This window comes from Nicotiana sylvestris, chromosome 2 (genome assembly GCF_000393655.2).
Source record: "Nicotiana sylvestris chromosome 2, ASM39365v2, whole genome shotgun sequence".
Taxonomy (NCBI): Eukaryota; Viridiplantae; Streptophyta; class Magnoliopsida; order Solanales; family Solanaceae; genus Nicotiana; species Nicotiana sylvestris.
Window position 1 is genome coordinate 107312819 of NC_091058.1, and position 10048 is coordinate 107322866.

The window sequence follows — 10048 nt, forward strand, 5'->3', positions numbered from 1 at the left end:
ACTCACTTACCAATGTTTTGGAGAAGAACAGTTGTTTGAAAATCGCCTCTTATATTTTTGGGGTTTTGAAAAATGAATAATAACTGAAATCTCGTCGTAATATATCCCTCTTAGACCCCCTGTGCGGACCGCACAAAATGGAGTGCGGTCGTACATCTCACCAGGTTGACTGCAGTGACATGTTCTAGTATTTTAGCCATAACATTCTCAACAGATATCCAAATTGTTATTTTTTTTACCTTTCTGGAAACTAGAAACAAAGGTCTACAACTTTCAGTTTTGAATCATCTCAAAATTCCTTGTAGATTAAAAGATATAGGCTTCCGAAGTCAGCCCAGTGAAATGTTCTTCACCGCGGACCGCACAAAATCTAGTGCGGCCGCAAAGCCCTCACCGCGGTCCGCACAAAATCCAGTGCGGCCGCACAAGCCCCTCCGCGGAAGCATTCCTTTTTGTGCGGACCACACTGGTCTGTTCAGAGGCCTTCCACCTCTCTGAACCTGCAACAACTATGTTTTTAAGCCTAAGACATCCCGGAACCTACCCGAAACTCACCCGAGCTCGGAACTTCAAACCAAGTGTGCATACTAACCCAAAAATATCATATGGACTTACTCGTGCGATCACATCATCAAAATAACATGTAAAATCACGAATTAAACCTCAAAACTCAACATTTTCATCAAGAACTCTCAAAGTTCATAACTCTTCAACCGGAAGTCCAACTCACGTCAAATAAACTCCGTTTTTTACCAAATTTTACAGTTATCTTTCAAATACTATAACAAGTTTGTATCAGGCTCTAGAACCAAAATACGGGCCCAATAACAATAGTTTCAAACATTAATTCTTTTCTTTAATTCCTAGATAATTCAATAAAATAATTTCTTTCAAAATTAATTTCTAAGGCTTGGGACCTCGGAATTCATTTCCGGGCATACGCCCAAGTCCCATAATTTACTGCGGACCTCCCGGGATCGTCGGAATACGAATCTGGGTCCGTTTGCTCAAAATGTTGACCAAAGTCAACCATAATCAAATTTTAACTCTAGAATTTCTATTTCTCTTATTTTCACATTGAAGGCTTTCCAGGTATAAGTCCGGACCACGCACGCAAATCAAGGTGGGATAAAAAGGAGGTTTTTAGGCCTCGAAACACTGAATCATCACAATAATCAAGTCAATTCCTCTTTTACTTCCTCTTAGTTTCTGCGAAACAATAGTAAATTCTCTTTTTTCTTGAAATAGCTCCTCCTAACAATCATAAATGCAACCATTTCATTTTTGAATATATTCGGCAAAAAATTTTGTGGCAATCTTAATTGCTACCTATTGTCATTATTACAATCATTTCACTCTTCCTTTTGGACAGAAGAAAACATATATTTATAGAAAATTGACATGGAAAAGAAAAAATAAAAATAAAGTATACAAATGTCCGTATCACTGCATATCTCTGAATGAATTCTTTTTTTAATACTATATAACCTCATTTTTACTTTTTAATGAGGCATATGAAGCACAAAACCTTCATAATTATATAGTAAACTAGTTTCTCGACGCGTGCATTAATTTCTAATATCTATAAGCTTTTATACACGAAAGAACAAGGTACCAGTTACTGCATGTGATGATCAGTGTGAATCTTCGTATAGAGACTTGTTTGTCGAAGTCAGGATAATTAAATATTGTCTGAACCTACGAAAAGGAACCATCCAAATTTAAATAGATACATGTGATTTTTCCAACAAGCTCAATATCTCTATCACTTCACTTAGGGCTTTGATTCCCGATCCGTTGGATTATGCTCACGCTCTATACCTCTACCCATAATTCTATTTTATGGTCCAAAGCTTACATTAACGATCAATTAAACAAGGAAATAAGCGAGGAAATAATATGATTTGAAGCTCATGTTTGTGCGGTCGATATTATTTATTCTATAAATAAGGCATTTAGGTTATTTAGAAGGATAATTAGATTTCTAGCATTTTTGTTTAGGGGTTCGACTTTTATAATAACATAAATATTGATTTAGATTTAATGTAGAGTTAGATTTATATATATATCTATATTGGCTTTTTTATTTGATGCTAATTCAGCATAGTATTCTTTATTTGCTCGTAAATAAAGTTTATTTAAAATGTAGTAATTATTCAAGTGCTAGAGTACTGATTAAGGAGGATCAAGACCCTTTTATTTATTTAAATAAATAAATAAGGAGCACAAAAACTACCTCTTTCAGAAGACACGATTTTTCATGAGTTTGAACGTGTGTCTTTTGAAATTTGAGTTTGAATATGTAGATGTATTGCAAATAATAAACATGACTCAATAGAGCTTATTAACTATTTCGTTCATTTTTTGTCACCCAATTGTTTTTGTTCGATATAAAAAAGTTAGACACTTTTAATTTTATTCTCCCTTACGTTTAATTTTCTTAATGTTCAGTACATACAACTGGTAGACAAAAAATAAGTTATTATCATCATAAATAAATACTAATTTCTTAGTTCATAAACACCAATAGTAAAATTACATCGAGTTGTTATATATATATATATATATATATATATATATATATATATATATATATATATATATATATATATATATTAGTACTATTTAATAATTGTATTACTATAAATAGAAAAAATTGTATCTTTTCTCTTTCAAGAGTTGTGTCGTTTAATAAAATAACTAAGTACTTGAAAAATTCCTAATGGCTAAACAACTAAATAATTTCTTTAAAATTTAATTATTAATGAAAACATTAACTATTTAGAGAAACATGATAAATCTATATCTAATGTAAGAGATTTTAAATATATAATAAAAGGTCACCAACCTTTAAATTATGTCTAATGTAACCCTAATTTATTTCATAATCTCAAAAATATGTTCAAATAATAATGAAGCCTAATCTACGTCTTACTAACCTTGAAACTATAATCTTTCACATATCTGTAAATTGTATGACAATAATGTTTAACCCAAAAAAATAGTTTTCAAGGTCAAAGCAATAATTTTATATGATGGGCCACAAGCAACAGATTCAATCCGAAAGATATAAAATTTCATTAATACAACGTGATAGAGAAGTGAGAAATAAATTCAATGACAGATAATATAATAAAAATAAAGCAGAGAAGAAAGAATTCTTATTGAATGATCCTTAATAGGATAATGAGCTGAACAGAGCTTGAAGGGCCGGACTATGGCTAACTTGAGAGCAATATGCTATAAATTACAATATATAGAATTGTAGAGAAGAAAATTAGATTCCCCTGATGGTGGTAAAAGTATGTCTATTTATAGGGTTAAATCTAGGTAACTAGTCTCCTTGAATTATTGGTCCATTATGAGCATTTACTCAATTCATCCATTACTTTTGGAAGACTTGTAAAAGCTATGTAAATGCTGAAATTCCGTAACTGATGAGTTAATTTCGTAATTGATGAGTTAATTCCATAACTGATGAGTTAATTCCGTAACTGATGTGTCAATCCCGTGCATGTTAAGTCAATCTCGTGCCTGTTGAGTCAATCTTATAATTGATTGTCTTGTTCTGACAGTTACAATCACTTATTGCATTTGTTAATAATTGATTTGTAACTGATGGTGTAATGATGGTAAATCCCATATAATCCGGGATTAATTGAATCCTTCCTCATTTGTAATTATGAGATATTCTCACGCACCTGATCCGGGCTATTTCATGATGATCAGTTCCGAGGCTAACAAGCACGGTACGAGTATGGTCGGTCCCGGGGGTGTTTCACATATCATCTTTACATGTCATTCTTCACTTTTCTTCAAACTTTGCTGACACATGTCGCCATTTAATAGACCCACATGACGAGTCTAATTTTTACTAATACAGATAGTCCCCCCCCCCACTTTTCGGTTACTCACTATGATGTGACCGGAAAGTTTTTATCCTTTTCATCCTTGTCTCTGCCTCATTAAAAATCTTGCCAGAAAAACCCAATAGGGACAAAAATCGGACGAAGGAAAAAAGAGTACAGAACTTAGAGATTCAGATGATAACCCCACCGCTTATATTCCTTTCGTCAATAATAGGTTGGTTTACCCCTGTCTTGGTTCGGGGTTTGAAGACAAATCTTTGCCTTATGTTTGCAAAGTTTGATATATAAATTTCGGCTTTATTTTCTGTCTATTTTAATGTTTGGGTTTTTGTTTCACCCTTTAACTTTGCATTGAAAATACTTTAATGCTCCGTGACTTTTTTGAATAAGCACGAATTATAAAAGAGGGCCCTTTTATGAACGACACTTAATGAAGAAGACGTCTCAACTTCATAATGGTGTAAACATACGAAAGAAGAAATAGGAACACACATGTTCCTTTGAACAATTTTGAGGAAAGTTTTGTATCATTCTATCTTTTGACTTATATAATAGTTTACATATATTTAAGTATCATCTATAACTCTTTCGTAACTGTTTTCTTTACAACAAATTCATAAAAAATTCAAGGGTATATCTTGCAACCCATGATTAAATATTGCATTTAACCTAAACATTCATAAGATTTTCAAATTTACATCTACGAGTGTATTCTTCATAGGTTTTTGAATCAGGCTTGCATTTTTGGCTTGTAACTTTGCTCTTAACTTTCGATTTGTTGGGTAGACCTTAGGTTTGACTTGAATTCTGATTTTTCTAGTCTTCTTTGCCTTCCATATATGTAGTCCCCCAAGTGTTAGAGCTTTGAAGTATGAAATCTCGAGCATTTGATTATTCCTTCCATGTGGTCCATTTCCTGAAAAGTAAAAACATATGGGACTCGGAGGTATATATTTTAGATGATGACTGCTTAACCCTTTTTATTTCATCAGAAGGGTTGTAACCTAGACCGGGAATAATATAGTGTTCTTTGTGTCTTTCAGGTCTAATATCATCATTTGGCATTTTAGGGAATTTATCCGAGTACAAGTTTTTCTTGGAACTTTAGAAAATTATTTGAGTGCTCATACTTAGTCTTTTAGACTTAAAATATATATTTGGATGCATCGTTACATGTGCGATGTCTTAATGTTTCACCTTTGGGTGTCTAACTTTTATATAAAAGAGGGCCTTTTTATATACTTTAAACGCTATGAAGAGGACGTCTCCTTTTCATTCAGGCGTAAAATAGGATCGATTGATTCGAGTAGACTTTTAGTCTGAGGAAATATTAATCCAGGTAGGATTTACAAGAGTATTGACCCCATTAAGATTTATGGGAATATTGATCCCGGTAAGACATTGAGTTTGATGGAATATTGATCCCAAATAAATATATATCTTAGTAGATTTGACCTGAGGAGACATTTATCTGATTGGATTTTGAACCCAAATTGGAGTATATGAACATACTTCCAAGTAGAGAGGGACACATGTCCAAAATAATATTTGAAATTTTCATTTATATATACGGGATAATCGATTCGAGTCATAATACAATTAGCCATTAAGAAAGGCCTATATATTTAACTTGGATGGTCGTTGTTGGACGAATATAAGTCACGTGTTTGTTCAAAGTGAACTTTATTCTGGTGGCATATTTGCATACCTTTATCTTGACTTAGATGTAAAACTCTCGTTTTTTATCATGGAATTCTTGACTTTGACATGGAGTTCTCGATCCTTTTTGTATAGTATATGTATTTTTGAAGAACTCATTCAACACTGTTTGAAGTGTTTATGTTTGATATGAGCAAGACAACTAATTGAGTTGAGATGGTAATTAATGTCGGAATACTCTTAGGAATTTTATCTCCCAAGGCAATCAATTGCATGTATCACTTCTTATAATGTCAGGTCAAATTGACTAATCTTCAAGTATAAGTAATCTCCCTAGTGTTTTTGAGTTATGAGAACTTAAACACTGGAATCATTTTTTGACAGTCTGCAGTTTAATAGTCCCCAATAGGATAGTTAGTTTCGATATTGATGGACTTTCAAATAGTCCAGTTCCAACATAGAGACGGTACCGGAGCTCTTTTTATCAAATATTTGTTACTCTGGACGGGAACTACGGAGGTTCCAAAATGTTGCCGAAATCGGAGTAATTTTCACTGCTTTCTTTATAAATTTCTCGCATCATATATTTTGTTTGTTTTGGCCCATGTGGTATTTTAGCTTTTGGAGCCTTGAATATTCTCAAATATAATTCTCCTTCAACAAGGCAGTAGAGGATGAGACGTACTCAGAGTTATCGAGAGCATGCTTGTCTTTGAATAAAGTCTCATTCTACAGGTAATAAATGAATATTATGCCAATTCAAAATTAAATTAGTCAGGCTTACCTCATTTTTATTCTAATTGATGATAGATCAGGGATGGCTCGATCCCGAGACTGTTTGATCCGGAAACGAAATTTCTCAATAAGAGCCCGGGGTTGCTTTCGGAGTTAGTGATATCAACATTAGATCCGAGACTAGCACATCCGGCTCGATTTTCTTGGGCTGCATAGTTTTCTTGGATTTGATCAATCGTTAAATCAATATTTTTGCTCTGAGTCCCCAAGCTAATTTAAGCCCTTTAGCATATGCTTCATACTCGGCTTTGTTGTTAGTAATAAAATAACTTTTATGAATTATCTAACTACTTTTCCTGATAGACATTAAGCATTATCCCTAACTCGGAAAGTTTAGTACTTGTGGACCTAATTGTGTAGAAGGTCCATATCCCGAGAATTATACCAGAAATAACATGTGCTATTTTTTTTAGCTTCGGGTAATATGTTCGAGCTAAAATTAATCATGAAATCTGCTAAATTTTTGATTTTATAGTCGTACGTGGCAAATAAATAATATCACATTCACTTTGTGACGACCCGGCCAGTCGTCTCATGAGTTACCGCTCCGTTTTTTCCATTTCAACTTCTTTATGCTTCGTTATCCGTGTTTTTGTGGTATCGGATTGGTCGGATCGAGTCCGAAATGAGTTTGGTGAAGTTTGAGACACTTAGTCTCTTTTAAGAAGGCTTAAGTTGGAAAAGTCAACCGGATGTTGACTTGTATGTTAGAAGGCTCGAAAGTGAGTTTTGATGGTTCGGTTAGCTTCGGGAGGTGATTTGTGACTTAGGAGCGCGATCGGAATGGGTTTGGAGTTGTAGAGAAGATTTGGGTTTAAATTGGCGAAGTTGATATTTTGGTGATTTCTGGTTGATAGGCGAGATTTTGATATAGGGGTCAGAATGGAATTCCGAGAGTTGTAGTAGCTTCATTGTGTCATTTGGAATGTGTGTGCAAAATTTCAGGTCATTCGAACGAGATTTAATAGACTTTTTGATTGAAAGCATAATTTAAGAGTTCTTGGAGTTCTTAGGCTTGAATCCTATGTTAAATTAGTGATGTGATATTGTTGTGAGCGTTCCGAAGTTTTGAACAAGTTTGAACGATGTCATGGGATGTGTTGGTATAATTGGTTTGAAGTTCCGGGGATTTCGGGATGTTTTAGGCCAAAAATCATAGCTGTAGCAGGTCCAGAAGGGTTGCAGGCCTCGGAACCCACCAGCGCGGTCCGCACAAAATGAAGTGCGTCCGCGGTAGGTGTTGTGCGGACCGCACAAAATGCAATGCGGCCACAGTGGGGAACATTTCACTGGTCCTACTTCGGAAGCTCATATCTTTTGATCTACAAGGAATTGTGAGATGATTCAAAAACAAAAGTTGTAGCCCTTCGTGTCTAGTTTCTAGAAAGGTAAAGATATTATAATTTGGCCATCTGTAGCGAAAGATATGGCCAAAATACTGAAGCCTATCACTATAGATGAAAATCTATGCGGCCGCAGTCGTTTTTGTGCGGACCGCGGTCGTTTTTGTGCGGTCCGCAGAGGTAGAAATCCGTGGAGTACTCTATAAATATGAGGTTTTGGGTTTTATTTAATATTTTGACCTAGAGAGCTCGGATCTTGGCGATTTTTTGAAGGTTTTTCAAGAAATTCATCGGGGTAAGTGATTCTAACTCAGATTTGGCTAGAGTACATGAATCTATCATTAAATTCATCATTTAATTCGTGATTTGGGATGGAATTTGGGAAGAAAATTTGTGGAATCTTCCAAAATATAAAATGATGATTTCAAGGACCAAATGGTACCGGAATTGGATAATTTTGGTATGGTTAAACTCGTGAGGGTATGAGGATTCTGAAAATATAATTTTTACCCGATTCCGAGATGTGGGCCCGGGGCTCTGGTTTTAGTAGTTTCGGGAATCGTGCCCTTTGTTGATTGTTTTCGCTTGGGCTTTGTTCCCTTAGAGTATTGTGACGTATTCGTTCTGATTTTGGATAGATTCGGCGCGCGTGGAGGCCGAGTCGAGGGGCAAAGGCATCGCGAGTTAGAGATTTAGCCGGTTCGAGGTTAGTAATGATTGTAAATGATGCTCTGAGGGTTGGAAACTCCAGATTTTGCACATCGTAGTGCTATATTGAGGTGAGACACATGCTTGATGACGAGCGTGGGGTCGTGCACTATTGGAGATTGTGACTTGGTCCGTCCCAATTGATGATTTTACCGCGTATTTGACTGAAACTTATTTGCTATCATCATGATTTGGGCTGATTGTCATATTTAGGCTTTGTGCCAACTATTTGAATACTTCAGGGATTTTTATTACTATTTCATCACTATTTTGACTTATTACTTGAACTTGGTCATGTTATTTTCCACTGTTTTACTACTCAGCCATTTTACTCAGTTTTGAGACTTAAATGATATTTTGGGCTGAGAAATACTGTTTTACTATTGCCCGAGGGGCTTGTGATGATTTTTGGACTGAGTAAGGCCGAGGGCCTAGTTGTGAGGATACATTGATACTGATATGAGGCTGAGGGCCTGAGATACATAAATATGCCACGAGGTGGCTTGATTGATATGAGGCCGAGGGCCTAGATTTGATGCCATGAGATAGCTTGATATTGCGCTTGGGCCGTAAGGGGCCCCTCTCGGAGTCTGTACACCCCTAGTGAGCTCGGGTAACCATTATGATGTGAGATTGAACCCGAGGGGCTGATATTATTCTGAGATTGAGCCTGGGGGGCTGGTACTGTTCTGAGATGTTACTAGAGGGCCGGATTCGTTGATACTGTGCCCGAGGGGTGAACTTCTATTTGTTTACTTACCTATTAATTACTTGTTTTACTTGTTGAAAAGGGATTTTACTTGACTCTTCACTGTTTTACTATTTTAAGTGATTTTTTACTGCTTTAACATAGAATGCCTTGTGTTTTACGTGTTTTCTTACTTTCAGTCGTTATTTACATTTGTTACTCACTGAGTTGGATTACTCACTTTACTCCCTGCACCCTGTGTGCAAATTCAGGCGTAGCTGGTACCACTCCTGAGTGATGATTCCTCCAGTTCCAGGCGGTTTTTTGGAGACTACGAGGCAGTTGTTGACGTCCGCAGCCCCGTGTCTCTACTTCTCTATCATTTGTGTTTCCTTTCAAACACTTGTAGTAGTTTATGACTTTAGCAGACTAGTATTATGGTTTAGAGATGCTCGTGACTTGTGATACCCCGGTTACGGATGTGTCGGGTTGGACTTTCCGCATTGTTATCGATATTTCTGCTATTTAGTATTGTTTAAATCATGTTTAGACTATTTTTTATGTTGATTAACTTCTTTAAAAGTTAAGTTGGGTTGAACTGGCCGGCTTTGTCTTCACGAGAGACGTCATCATGACCAGGTTTGGGGTTAGGGTTGTGACACACTTAGTTCGACTACTAATTTAGCTAGCCTTCCTGACAGTTCATGGTTATGCAAAATATTGCGTAATGAAAATATAGTGACTACGGGCATTGAATGATATTGAAATAAAGCCTTAGATTTAAGGCAACTACAATTAATGCCAACTTATCAAAATGTAGATATGTAGTTTCTATATCTAAGAGCATTTTATAATAGATAGGAGAATGTGTGCCTTTATCTTCTTGAATTAAAATTGCATTTACCGAGACATCCGAGATAATTTGGTGTACCGGCAATCATCTTTCTCCTCGGAATTTTGAAAGTAATGATGTGTTGTTGTTAGAT